Genomic DNA, 15,930 nt, shown 5'->3' on the forward strand with positions numbered 1-15,930 from the left:
ATTGTGGAGCTGTCTATCTCACTTTTCAGTTGTGTTAATGTTTGTTTTATGTATCTTGCAGCCCTGTCATTGGGTGCATAACTATTTAGTATGGTTATATCTTCCTGGTCAATTGTCCCTTTAATCATTATGTACTGTTCTTTTTATCCTTTGTGGTGGATTTAACTTTAAAGACTATTTGTCAGAAATTAATATTGCTACTCCTGCTCTTTTTTGATTGTTGTTTGCTTGATATATTTTTTTTCCATCCTTTGAGTTTTAGTTTGTTTGTGTCTCTAAGTCTAAGGTTTGTCTCTTGTAGGCAGCATATAGACGGATCTTGTTTCTTTATCCAGTCTGAGACTCTCTGTCTCTTTATTGGTGCATTTAGTCCATTTACATTCAGTGTAATTATAGATAAGAATGTGTTTAGTGCTGTCATTTTGATGCCTTTTTGTGTGTGTTGTTGACAATTTCATTTTTCCACTTACTTTTTTGTGCTGAGATGTTTTCCTTTGTAAATTGTGTGTTCCTCATTTTCATAGTAGTTGACTTTATGTTTGTTGAGTCGTTATGTTTTTCTTGGTTTTTATTTTGAATTATGGAGTTGTTATACCTTTTTGTGGTTACCTTAATATTTATCCCTATTTTTCTAAGTAAAAACCTAACTTGTATTGTCCTATATCACCTTGTTTTTCTGTCCCTATGGCAGTTCTATGCCTCCTGTATTTAGTCCCTCTTCTTGATTATTGTGATCTTTCACTTATTGACCTCAATAATTCCCTGTTTTGAGCATGTTTTTTTAATTAATCTTAATTTGTTTTTGTGATTTCTCTATTTGAGTTGACATCAGGATGTTCTGTTCTGTGACCTTGTGTTGTGCTGGTATCTGATATTATTGATTTTCTGACCAATTTCCTTTAGTATTTCTTGTAGCTTTGGTTTGGTTTTTGCATAATCTCTAAGCTTGTGTTTATCTGTAAATGTTTTAATTTCACCTTCATATTTGAGAGAGAGTTTTGCTGTATAAACGATCCTTCACTGGCAGTTTTTCTCCTTCAGTGCTCTGTATATGTCATCCCATTGCCTTCTTGACTGCATGGTTTCTGCTGAGTAGTCTGAACTTATTCTTATTGATTCTCCTTTGTAGGAGACCTTTCTTTTATCCCTGTCTGCCTTTAAAATTTTCTCTTTATCTTTGGTTTTGGCACGTTTGATGATAATGTGTCTTGGTGATTTTCTTTTTGGATCAATCTTATATGGGTTCGATGAGCATCTTGGATAGATATCCTTTCGTCTTTCATGATGTCAGGGAAGCTTTCTGCCAACAGATCTTCAACTATTCTTTCTGTATTTTCTGTTATCCCTCCCTGTTCTGGGACTCCAATCACACGCAAGTTATTCTTCTTGGTAGAGCCCCACATGATTCTTAGGGTTTCTTCCTTTTTTTTCAATTCTTTTATCTGATTTTTTTCAGCTGTATTCATGTTAATTCCCTTGTCCTCCAGGTCCCCCACTCTGCATTTCAATTGCTCGAGTCTGCTCCTCTGACTTCTTATTGAGTTGCCTATTTCTGTAATTTTACTGTTAATCTTTTGGATTTCTGAGTGCTGTCTGTCTATGGATTCTTGCAGCTTGTTAATTTTTCCACTATGTTCTTGAATAATCTTTTTGATTTCTTCAACTGCTTTATCAGTGTGTTCCTTGGCTTTTTCTGTAGCTTGCCTTATTTCATTTCTGAGATCATCCCTGATGTCTTGAAGCATTCTGTATGTTAATTTTTTATATTCTGCATCTGGCAATTCCAGGATTGTATCTTCATTTGGGAAAGATTTTGATTCTTTAATTTGGGGATTTGTAGAAGCAATCATGGTCTGCTTCTTTATGTGGTTTGATATCGACTGCTGTTGAGACACTTTAAAAATAACGGAAGACCTAAACTTATTAAAAAGAAGAAAAAAAAGCAGAAAGTAACAGAATACAGAAGTGATGTGCACTTGCTAGCAAACAAAATTGTTCATTTCCCTCTATTCCTTCTATCAGACCACACATCTCCAGAATTCTCTGTTCTCTTAAGAGCAGCTGTCTTCACTTGGGTTTCCTAGAATGCAGGGCCAGAGGCAAAGGGTTAAGTGCAAAAATGTGATTGAGAGTGCTGCGGAGGTATCAAGAATAAGGAACAGAGGAATTGAAACAGGGAAGGAGAGAGAGGAATACAAGAATGTGTTATGGAGTTGGCCGTTGCTATCACGACAAAAATGCTTCTCTAACCAATGGGATCATACAAGAAGTGGTTTAAAGTACACCTCACACATTACAGTTGAGTTGATTCCAACTCATGGCAACCCTATTGAACAGAGTAGAACTGCTCCGTTGTGTTTCCCAGGCTATAATCTTACAGAAGCAAACTGCCAAATTTTTCTTCCAAAGATCATCTGGTGGGTTCAAACCTTCAACTTTTCAGATAGCCACCCAGCACTTAATCACTGTGCCACAAGGGCTCCTTAAAGTATATGGAAGTGTGTTTGAGAAAAGAAAGAGGGATTTATCCATTGGAACTTATTTTTCATTGGTTAACCCCTACCCCAACACACACACAGAGAAACACACACCCAGAGACATACACATACACCCTTGCAACTACACACACGCATGTACTTCAGGATTTCACACTTGTGAGTACCAAGTGTGTTCCTGTGGGTGCTCCATGCCCCTGTGAGATGGAAGCTGCAGGTCAGGCAGCTAGAGGATTGCACTGGGATCAGGTGTTGTCAGGATGGTCCTGCATGAAACTGGTTGAAACCTGCATGCAAAGGTCCCTGGAATTGCACCTAAAGTAAGAGGAGAGAGGGAGAAGATTTGAGTCATGCACAAGAAGAGCCTGGTAGTATGACCATGTTCATTTCAGACCATTTTCTATTCAAAGTTCTGAGCAACTGTTTTATAAGCATTTTGATACCTGGTGGCACAGTGGTTAATAGCTTGGCTGCTAACTAAAAGGTCGGCAGTTCAAATCTACCAGTCACTCCTTGTAAACTCTATGGGGCACTTCTACTCTGTCCTATAGGGTCATTGACTTAGAATCAACTTGTTGGCAGTAGGTTTTAGACTCTTTTCTTAAAGAAATAATAATGGTTTTATAACGGATCCATTTGTCCCTTAAAGTGGACTTAAATTTTCTCCACTTCCAAATTTCGTGTCATCTTGAATTCTCCTTTGTCTCTAATAAGTGAATCCTCACAGCGCCAAAGCTAACCGCCACATGTTTGCTGCTAACAATTCACTCACACCCACTCAGGGTTGGTGATACTTTGCTAAGTTGCCAAGCTTGCCTTCTCTTTGCCTGGAGCCTTCCCTCTGTTCTACAGCCTTGGGACAGTTAGATACCCTCTTCTGGAAGATGAATGTTTTGTTTCCACCGACATTTTCCCTCAGCTTTTCCTACTTCTCTGCATTGACCTTCATCAACCTCTAGCCTCGCTTTCTGTTTCTTCTATCTAAAGATGTGATTTTCCCAAGGTTCTGACTGTCAGCCTTAAAATTCACGTAGTGGTGTCATCAATATCTGCCTTCCCACCACACAAACCCCTTTCCCCACCCCATCCTTCTTATGACTCCCTTAGGTATTTCTTTTTTGAAGCCCAATTGTAACTGCTGAAACCAGCATCTCAAATGCAGTCTGTCATAAACTAAATGTGTGACATTCTCTCTAAAACTGTGTCTCCTTGTGTGTTTTCTATTTCTGTTACTGACATTCATTCTCATAGTCTCCCAGGTCCTAATTGTTTATTAGAGCTTCTTCCCCCCCATACATTTATTCTAGCCTCTCTATTTCTAAAGAAAAAAAATAGGGTATGATCCACTTCCTTTCAAATAAGGCAATGGCAAATGCACCCTAACTCTAAATCCCCTGGAGGTCATTTCCGTCTTCACTTTAAGAGCCGCCAGCATGATGGCCTCTTGGCCATTGAAATATTTGCCAAAAAAAAGTTAACCACTTAAAGGGATCTAGGCACTCAGAACCAGTCATGGTTTTGCCTGAAACTGTGTTTTAAAACTTATTTTTATCTACATACTCTTTATAATTCTAATTTTACATACATGTTTTTTATAGATATGATCATAGCATACATTCTTTTAAATATATTTTTAGGAGGCAGGGCCAAGATGGCAGAGTAATCAGATGCTTTCCGTGGTCCCTCTTACAACAAAGACCTGAAAAAATGAGTCGATTACGTATGACAACCTAGGAGCCCTAAACATCAAAGGAAAAGTTGAGGAATTGGATTGAACAGCAGGAAGAGGGAGAGATGGTTCAGAAGCAACGAGGAATTGCCAGACCTGACCTGGCTGGCACTGGCAAGCTGCAGGCTGGATGGGCTGGTGTGCCCTGTGAGACAAGCAGTGGCACTAGGGACACATTTTCCACATTGGGAGAGGCTGAGTGGTGTAGAGTCTGCTCAACCCTCCAGAATCAGCAAGAAGTGGTGCTTGATCTGCAAAAGATGTCTCTAACCTACTATGTGGATCAAAAAAAAAAAAAAAAAACCTTTGGGAAGAATCTGTCTCCCATTTACCTTCCTTCTCCCCAGTCCTCATAGGTCCCCATCTGGGTTCAGTGATTGCCATGCCCCCTGGGCCAGAAGTAAGCCTGTCTCATGCCTGAAGCCATTCTCTCAGCTTTGGAAAGGGAACAAATTAACAAATAGAAAAAAATAATCTGCCAGCTCCCCTAAACCGGGAACTCAGGTAAGCCACAGCCCCTTTGCCTAGGTGTCCATGGACTTTGAAAGCCTTTCACTCCTGCATAGACTTGTGTGAGCCCATTTCAATAGCATAGGCCCTTATAAGTACAGTACAACAAGGTATATACCTGAAGCCTATTTTCAACTACATCAGCTATAGAGTGGATTTGTGACGTTTGGTATCGCCCTGTCCATTAAGCAGGGTCTTCACCATTAGGGGCCAGAGAACTGGTGGCTCCATTCATGCCATCTAACTACCTGCAAGAGTGGTCCAAGAATAAATGGTGCCTCCCAATCCTTACAGACAACAGCATTGGGTGCCCACAGTCCAGCTGTAAAATCCATCCACCTATATGCTCTAGGGAACACAAATGTTCTTTCCTCCTGGACACTCAGGGGCAGCTGTCAGTTCCTGGCCTTGCTCGGTGCATGACCCCCTACTGAAGCCAGATACCTTTGAATACTCCAATCATCCCTGCCCACCTAGGACTGTATGTAAGACCCTGCACCACATATTTGGTTACCAACTAGGTGGACACCTAACCTGAATCCATACAAGAAAAGTAAATGGACCCCTGGACTCACATACCTAGTAACATCTCTAACCACCTGGTAACAGGATGTGAGAGCTTCAAAGATGCCAATAATCAAACTTGCTCATATGACCTGCCTGTTTGGGCATATCAAAACAAAACAAAAATCACATAAAGAGGCAGATCGCAGTGGCTTCAGCAAGTGCCCAAAACAAAGAATCAAGAAATCTTCCGGAGTAAGATAATTTTTTGGAATTACTGGAAGTATACTTCAAAAGATTAATATACAGAGCTCTTCAAGAGATCAGGGAAAACACAGAACAAACCAAAGAATGCACAGACAAAGCAAGAGAGGAAATTAAGAAAGTTATACAAGACTGTAATGACAAGTTTAACAGGCTACAAGAATCCATTGAGAGACAGCAAACAGAAATCCAAAAGATTAACAACAAAATTTCAGAAGTAGACAACTCAATAGAAACTCATAGGAGTGGAATTGAGCCAATGGAAGTCAGAATTAGTAAGATTAAAGATAAAGCACTTGATATCAACTTACTGGAGGAAAAATCAGATAAAGAATTTAAAAAAATAAAGAAACCCTAAGAACTATGTGAGACTCTATCAAGAGGAATAACCTATGAGTAATTGGAGTACCAGAATGCGGGGGGAGGGGATAACAGAAAACACAGAGATAATTGTTGAAGATTTGTTGGCAGAAAGCTTCCCTGATATCTTGGAGGATGAGAAAATACCTATCCAAGAAGCTCATCAAACTCCACCCAAGTTCTCAAAAGAAAGTCACCAAGACATATTATAATCAAACTTACCAAAACCAAAGAGAAAGAGAGAATTTTAAGAGTGGCTAGAATAAACAAAAAGTCACCTACGAAGGAAAGTCAATAAGACTAAACTCTGACTACTCAGCAGAAACCATGTAGGAAAAAAGTCAGTGGTATGACATATACAAAATCTTGAAAGAAAAAATGGCCAGCCAAAAATCGTATATCCAGCAAAACTGTCTCTCAAATATGATGATGAAATTAGGGCATTTCCAGATAAACAGAAGTTGAGGGAGTTTGTAAAAACCAAACCAAAATTAAAAAGGAATACTAAAGGAAGTCCTCTGATTAGAAAAACAGTAACATCAGAAAACAACCCAAGACTAGAACACAGGACAGAACAACCAGCTATCAACCCAGATAGGGAAGTTAAAAAAAAAAAAAAGCTAATATATACTGAATATGGGGAAAGAGAGATGTCAATATGTAAAAGATGACAACATTAAAACAAAAAAGGATTAAATATGTAGTCACAGATCTTTTATATGGAAAGGAAGTCAAGGTGATATAAATAAATAAAAGATTGGTTTAAACATAGAAAAATAGAGGTAAATATTAAGGTAACCACAAAGGAAACTAACAATCTTGCACATCAAAATAAAAAACAAGAAAACATAGAGACTTACCAGATACAAAACGAAAAACAATGAAAAGGACAAAAAGAAAATACATAAAGAAAAATGACTCAGCACAGAAAATAAATTAGAACAAAGAAACTGCTGACAACACTTAAAAAAAAATGACAGAACTAAACTCGTATCCATTAATAATTACACTGAATGTAAATGGACTAAATGCACCAATAAAGAGAGAGTAGCAGAACAGGTTAAAAAAAAAAAAATGATCCGGATAACAAAACAAGAGACACTCCTTAGACTTAAAGACACACACAAAAAAACTAAAACTCAAATTACAGAGAAAAAAAATCAAACAAACAGCAATCAAAAAAGAGCAGGAGTAGCAATGTTAATCTGTGATAAAATAGGCTTTAAAGCAAAATCCATCACAAAGGATGAGGAAGGACACCATGTAATGAATGGTCAATATATCAGGAGTACATAACCACAATAAATATTTATGCTCCCAACAAGTGTCCAAAATACATAAAATAAACACTAACAGCATTGAAAAGAGAGAGAGACAGCTCCACAATAGTAGGAGACTTCAACCACCACTTTCATTGAAGGACAGAAAATCCAGAAAGAAGCTCAAAAAAGACACGAAAGACTAAACGCCACTATCAATCAACTTGATCTCATAGACATATATAGAACATTCCAACCAACAGTAGCCAAGTATACTTCATTTTCCAATGCCCATGGAACATTCTCCAGCATAGACCACGTATCGGGGGGGGGGAGCCTTAACAGAATCCAAACCATCGAAATGTTACAAAGCATCTTTTCTGACCATAAAAGTAGAAATCAATAACAGAAAAAGCAAGGAAAAACAAACATACAGAAACTGAAAAACACCTTGCTCAAAAACTATTGGGTTATAGAAGAAATTAAGGACGAAATAAAGAAATTCACAGAATCAAATGAGAATGAAAACACATCCTACCATAACCTTTGGGACACAGCAAAAGCAGTGAACATAGGCCAATGTATAGCAATAAATGCACACATCCGAAAAGAAGAGCCAAAATCAAATTATTAAACATACACCTCGAACAAATAGAAAGAGAGCAGCAAAAGAAACACTTGGGCACCAGAAGAAAGGAAATAATAAAAATTAGAGCAAAATTAAAGGAAATAAAGAACAGAAAAACAATTGAAAGAGTTAACAAGAATAAAAACTGGTTCTTTGAAAAGATCAACAAAATCAATAAACCATTGGCCAAACTGACAAAAGAAAAAGGAGGAAGCAAATAACCTGAATAAGAAATGAGATGGGTTAGATCACAACAGACCCAACTGAAAATAAATGAATCATAACAGAATATTATGAAAAATTTTACTCCAACAAATTTGAAAACCTACAGGAAATGCACAAATTTCTAGAAACACTATTGAAAAGGTAACTAAAAAACTCCCAACAAAAAAAAAAGCCCTGGCCCCGATGGCTTCACTGGAGAATTCTACCAAACTTTCGGAGAAGAGTTAGTACTACTACTACTAAAGGTATTTCAGAGCATAGAAAAGAATGGAACACTGTGAAACTCATTCTATGAAGCCAGCATAACTCTGATACCTGACACAACAACAACAAAAAAGACCAATATCCCTCATGAACGTAGATGCAAACATCCTCAACAAAATTCTAGCCAATAGAATTTCACAACATATTAAAAAAAACTCATCATGACCAAGCGGGATTTCCTTCCAGATATGCAGGGATGGCTCAACATTAGAAAAACAATCACTGTAATCCAACACATAAATAAAAGATAAGAACAGTGTGATCATATCTATTGATGCAGAAAAGGCCCTGACAAACACTCCTGATAAAAACTCTCAGCAAAATAGGAACAGGAGGAAAATTCCTCAGCATAATAAAAAACGTTTATACAAAACCAGCAGTGAACATCGTCCTAAATGGAGAGCCTGAAAGCATTTCCTTTGAGAATGGGAACCAGACAAGAATGCCCTTTATCATCACTCCTATTCAACATTGTGCTAGAGATCCTAGTCAGAGCAATTTGGCTAGAAAAAGAAATAAAGGGCACCCAAATTGGTAAGGAAGAAGTAAAAGTATCCCTATTTGTGTATGCTATGGTCTTATACATAGAAAATCCCAAAGAAACCACAAGAAAACTACTGGAAGTAATAGAAGACTTCAGCAAACTATCAGGATACAAAATAAACATACAAAAATTAGTTGGATTCCTCTACACCAACAAAGAGAACTTCAAAGAAGAAATCACCAAAACAATACCATTTACAATATCCCACAAGAAGATAAAATATTTAGGAATAAATCTAAATAGAGGTTTAAAAGACCTAAATAAAGAAAACTACAAGACACTACTGCAATAAACCAAGAGAGACACACATAAGTGGAAAAACATACCTTGCTCATGGATATGAAGACTTAACATTGTGTGAAAATGTCAGTTCTACTCAAAGAGATTTACAGATACAATGCAATCCCAATCCATATCCCAACGACATTTTTTAATAAGATGGAGAAACAAATCACTAATTTTGTATGGAAAGGGAAGAGGTCCTGGATAAGTAAAACATTACAGAAGAACAGGGTGGGAGGCCTCACACTACTTTATTTTAGACACTATTATATACCACCATGGTAGTCTAAATAGCCTGGTACTGGTACAACAACACATACATACAGCAATGGAACAGAATTGAGAATCCAGACTTAAATTCATCCACCTATGAGCAGCTGATATGTGACAAAGGCCCGAAGTCCATTGAATGGAGAAAAGACAGTCTCTTTAACAAATGGTGCTGGCATAACTGGATATGCATTTGCAAAGAAATGAAACAAGGCCCATACCTCACACCATGCACAAAAACTAACTCAAAATGGATCAAAAACCTAAATATAAAATCTAAAATGATAAAGATCATGGAAGAACAAATGAGGACAACACTAGGAGCCCTAATTCATGGTATAAGCAGAATACAAAACATTACTAACAATGCACAAACACCAGAAGAGGAACTAGATAACTGGAAGCTCCTAAAAATCAAACACCCTCATCAAAAGACGTTGCCAAAAGAGTAAAAAGCCAACTGACATCCTGGGAAAAAATTTGTGGCTATACATACCCAATCAGGATGTGACCTCTAAAATCTACAAGATACTGCAAAACCTCAACAACAAAAAGACAACCCAATTGAAAAACGAGCAAAAGATATGAACAGATAGTTCACAAAAGAAGACATTCAGGCGGCTAACGGATGAGGAAATGTTCATGATCATTAGCCGTTAGAGAAATGCAAATCCAACTACAATGAGATACCATCACATCCCAACAAGGCTAGCATTAATCCAAAAAACACAAAACAATAAATGTTGGAGAGGTTGTGGAGACTGGAACACTTATACACTGCTAGTGGGAATGTAAATTGTACAACCACTTAGGTAATCAATTTGGAGCTTCCTTAAAAAGCCAAACTTAGAAGTACCATACAATCTAGCAATCCCACTCCTTGGAATATATCCTAGGGAAATAAGAGCATCACTCAAATAGATACATGCACACACATGTTCATTGCAGCACTGTTTAAGGTAGCAAAAAGATGGAAACAACCTAAGTGCCCATCAATGGATGAATGGATAAACAAATTATACTGTATTCACATAATTAAGTACTACACAAGGATAAAGAACAAAGATGAATCCACAAAACATCTCATAACATGAATGAATCTGGAAGGCATTAAAAAAAAAAAAAGTCAGTTGCAAAAGGACAAATATTACATAAGACCACTATTATAAGAACTCAACAAGAGGTTTAAACAGAGAAGAAAACACTCTTTGATGGTTATGAGGGTGGGACGGAAAGGAGACCGGTATCCTCTAACTAGATAGTAGACAAGAATTATCTTAGGTGAAGGGAAGGACAATACACAATGCAGAGGAAGTCAGCACAACTGGACTAAACCAAAAGCTAAGAAGTCCTGAATGCAGCCAAACAGATCAAGGGACAGAGTAGCAGGGGTGATGCTCTGGAGACCATGGTTTCAGGGAACATCTAGGTCAATTGACATAACAAAGTTTATTAAGAAAATGTGCTGCATCTCACTTTGGTGAGTGGTGTCTGGGATCTTAAAAGGTGTGGAGCAACCATCTAATATGCATCAATTGGCCTCAACCCACCTGGAGCAAAGGTAAATGAAGAATACCAAAGACACAAGGAAAATATTAGCCCAAGAAGCAAAAAGGGCCACTTAAACCACAGACTCTATCAGCCTGAGACTAGAAGAACTAGATGATGTCCAGGTACCACCAACGATTGCCCTGCAGAGAACACAACAGAGAATCCCTGATGGGGTGGGAGAAAAGTGGGGTGCAGAGCTCAAATTCTAGTAAAAAGACTGACTAAGACTGGAGGAACCCCAGAAGACATGGTCCCTGAACTCTCTGTTAACCCAGAACAAAAACCATTCCTGAAGCTAACACTTCAGACAAAGATTAGACTGGACTATAAGACATAAAATGATACTTGAGAAGATTGTCCTTTTTAGTTCAAGTAGATGCATGAGACTAAATGTGTAGCTACTGTCAGGTGACAAGTTGAGAAGGCAGGAAGGGAGGGGATCTGGCTGAATGGACACAGGAAATCTGGGGCGGAAAGGAGGAGTGTGCTGACGTATTACAGGGATAGCAACTAGGGTCACATAACAATATGTATATAAATTTTTGTATGAGAAACTAACTTGAGCTGTAAACTTTTACTTAAAGCACAATAAAAAAGAAAAAAATCCATTTTTTGTTTATATTTTACTTTTTGCTTCTCTCCTTTTCTCTCCACCCATATAATATCTTCTAATGTCCACCCCAACAAGGTAATACACATTAACAACCTAAAATGTATCCTTTCATGTATTTTTCTCCATGTTTATTTAGGCATGCACATATTCATATATACATATACATATCCAAATATAGGACTTTACAAATACCTTACAAAAATGGGATCATTTCACTTAGTATTTTGGTTACTGTTTCTACATACAGTCTTATAGAAATATTTCCAACTATCTAGTACAGCTTTCATGTGTTCTTTTTTTTTTTAGAGGTTTGGAGTCACAGTAATTTATTCATCTTTTTAAGTATTGATGGATTTTGCTCGTCCCTCCCCAGTAAGAGCAATGCTGATGTAAACAACCTGATAGACACTGGAACTTTTCTTCATGTAAAATAGATTATCAGGAAAGGGATTACTTGGTCATAAGACTATATACATTTTTTTTTTTATTTTAATAGGTGTTGAGAGATTGCTTTTAAGTTTCTGTTAGCAGCTTTCCCACTCTCAGGTAGCAATAAAAATATATATATATATATACATTGTTTATTTCAATATTTGTCAGCCTGAAGGGTATAAAGTAAAATCTATTACACTGATTTGATTTTCTTGACTACTAATGCATTTGTGCATCTTTTCAGGTAGTTTTTTCCATGTAGATTTTCACAACTATAAATATCCTCTTCATGTTTTTTGCCACTTCTCTGTTTATATCTTTTTTTTTTTTGGTCAATTTATGAATCTTTTGTATAGTACCTTGCTTTGCAAGATTTTTTTCTCCCCAAATCTATTGTGGATTTATTTGCTTTATGCTATCTTTGCCACAGCAAAACCTTTTAAATTTTATGCAGTCAATTAGTTCTCTTTTCTTTTATAGCTTCAGAGTGTTTAGAACTAGAAGCCTTTGCTAGCTTCTAGAATGTTCACAGTCTTTCTAAATTTTTTAAAAGACTTTTATTGATTTATTTATTTTTCACTGAAATATCCAAATCAACTGGATCTTATTTTTACATAAGAAATGGGGCCCATTTTTAATTTTTTCTTGGTTGTTAGCTAGTTGTGTTGTATTAGTAATTCACTGATTTTTATTTATTAAATAATCCATAACTTAAATAACCTATTATTTTCCTTCTATATTGAAACACTGCCTTTGTCATATGTTAAATGCTCACATATATCAGGATCTACTTTTGGATTCTCTCAACTTTTCCATGTTCCTATGGTAATATCATAATGATTTTTAAAAATAAGTTTCTGTATAGTTACATATTCTGAATTTCAAAGGCAAATGTCCCCTCACTATTCCTCTTGGGTGTTCTTGAATATTTATTATAATAAATGAATGAATGAATAAATAAAAACTTAAAGACCATTTTATCAAATTAAAAAATATTGAGATCCTAACTGTAAAAGTATTGAATATGAACATTATGTTTGAAAGGATTGATATTTTTATGGTATTAAGTCTCCTATGAGCCAGAATTGATTCGATGGCAGTGGGTTTTTTTAGTGGTAAGTCTCCTAAGGCAGGACCAAATCTTGCTTAACATCTTTTGATTTTAGAATTTTTTTCATTCCGGTCTTAAGCCTTTGTTATGGATTGAATTGTGTCCCCCCAAAATATGTGTTAAAACCCTGACCACTTTACCTGTGGATGTGATCCTATTTGGAAATAAAGTTTTCCTTTTTTTATCTTAATGAGGTCATACCAGAGTAAGATGAGTTCTAAACCTAATCACTTCTGAATTATAAGAAGAGCAGAATAGACACAGACTCACACACAGAGGGAAGAGGGAGCAGACAACAAAGACAGATGCATCTACAAGCCCAGGAACACTAAGAATGACTGCAGCTTCTAGAAGCTGAAATAAATAATTCGTGCTCTGAATTCAGACTTCTATCCTCCTGAGCTCAGAGAAAATAAATTTCTGTTTTTTAAAGCCACCTACTTGTAGTATTTCTGCTATGGCAGCACTACGAAACTTCGATACTTAAAAATATATATATTATTAAGTACTTTCTTGATTCCTTTTCTCTTTTTAATACTAAACTGGATTTTTCTATTTTAGACTTTGTTTTACTGGGCACTATGTTTTCCAGAATTCATTTCTTTACATCACAGATCACAGCTGGCCAAAAGTAAAGTTGCATAATATATTGGAGGCATAAATAATGCAGCAGCCATTAACTTCTGAAGGTCACCATTGATTGGAGGCAAAGGCAGTTTCCAGTTTGTGCTTGCTTTGCCCTAGCTCTCCTTCCCAATTATTGGTCCTACTGACCAACAGTGACCTGCCTCTAACACTTTACTGTTAATTCGCAGAGACAGTGACAATGCAGGGCCAACAATCATCCATAGTCATCTGCACAATCCTCTATGAACTTCCACACCAGCCTCCTTCATGGGTCCAACTACAGTGACCAGATGCACCTACCTTACAGATGTGTGAAACATGAATACCTGCACCGGGATTGGTTAGTAATTTTTCTCTGATCTTTTCACTCCCCTTTATTTTTCAAGATTTTCCCATGTTTAGTCAGATTTAATTCCTGTAGCAAATTTCCTATTTCACAATACTCAGAGTAATTGGGCTTCCAAATTATTTTATTACTTCTCTTAGATTTTTATAAAATATTCTATACTTTCTAGTATGCAATCTTTTATCAAGAAAATAAGATATCTTTCCAATGTTTATATCAGTTATTTTCTTCAATGACAAAGAAAAGTTTTGCTGGATCCTCTACATCAATGTTGAATAACATGAGGAAATCAATTACTACGGGCTGGTGACACAGTAGCAGTTAGAATGCCAGTCCCCTGATGAGACCCTTGGAGGAATCCTCACTGCTCCCAAATCTCTCCACGCTCCTTGAGCCTCATGGATTTGAGAACTCAGCCCATTAGCTTAGCTTCTTGATTTCTTAGGGGTTAGGAAGTCCAACACAATCACACAAAGATAATGCTTACATCTACCTTTCTTTAACACCCCTACTCCCACCAGGACCAGTTTCATGGGTTTGTAATCTGTACAGTCACACAGAGCCCCATGCTTAGAAGGACCCCATTCCTGGTTTAATGGTCTACTGTTTCCACATTTCCTTTTGCACTTCGCCCCCAAATTAGGTAGCTGGTCCTGCACCCACCACATAGCCACATATATCACTGAGGTGAGCTCTCTCAAAGGTAGTCTCAGTCCCAATCTTTGTACCTGAGTTATCAAATATTGATATATCCATTATCTTCTCTGGTCACTACTTGGATTTTCACAGCATCTAGTGTATTTCTTGCACCTAGCGGTATGTTACCCATTCAGCCATTTGACCTAGAAGTTGTTCTTGTTGTTATTAGGTGCTGTCAAGTCGGTTCTGACTCATAGTGACCCTATGCACAACAGAACGAAACACTGCCCGGTCCTGCGCCATCCTTACAATTGTTGTTATGCTTGAGCTCATTGTTGTAGCCACTGTGTCAATCCACCTTGTTGAGGGTCTTCCTCTTTTCCGCTGACCCTGTACTCTGCCAAGCATGATGTTCTTCTTCAGGGACTGATCCCTCCTGACAACATGTCCAAAGCATGTAAGACGCAGTTTCGCCATCCTTGCCTCTAAGGAGCGTTCTGGCCGCACTTCTTCCAAGACAGATTTGTTCGTTCTTTTGGCAGTCCATGGTATATTCAATATTCTTCGCCAACACCACAATTCAAAGGCATCAACTCAACTCTTCTTCAGTCTTCCTTATTCATTGTCCAGCTTTCACATGTATACGATGTGATTGAAAATACCATGGCTTGGGTCAGGTGCACCTTAGTCTTCAGGGTGACATCTTTGCTCTTCAACACTTTGAAGAGGTTCTTTGCAGAAGATTTGCCCAATGCAGTGTGTCTTTTGATTTTTTGACTGCTGCTTCCATGGCTGTTGATTGTGGATCCAAGTAAAATGAAATCCTTGACAACTTCAATCTTTTCTCCATTTATCATGATGTTGCTCACTGGTCCAGTTGTGAGGATTTTTGTTTTCTTTATGTTGATGTGCAATCCATACTGAAGGCTGTGGTCTTTGATCTTCATTAGTAAGTGCTTCAAGTCCTCTTCACTTTCAGCAAGTCAGGTTGTGTCATCTGCATAACACAGGTTGTTAATGAATCTTCCTCCAATCCTGATGCCCCCTTCTTCTTCATATAGTCCACCTTCTCGGATTATTTGTTCAGCGTACAGATTAAATAAGGTATAGTGAAAGAATACAGCCCTGATGCACACCTTTCCTGACTATAAACCAATCAGCATCCCCTTGTTCTGTCCGAACAACTGCCTCTTGATCTATGTAAAGGTTCCTCATGAGCACAGTTAAGTGTTCTGGAATTCCCATTCTTCACAGTGTTATCCATAGTTTGTTATGAT

The sequence above is a fragment of the Loxodonta africana genome, chromosome 26 (assembly GCF_030014295.1).
Source record: "Loxodonta africana isolate mLoxAfr1 chromosome 26, mLoxAfr1.hap2, whole genome shotgun sequence".
NCBI classification, from domain to species: domain Eukaryota; kingdom Metazoa; phylum Chordata; class Mammalia; order Proboscidea; family Elephantidae; genus Loxodonta; species Loxodonta africana.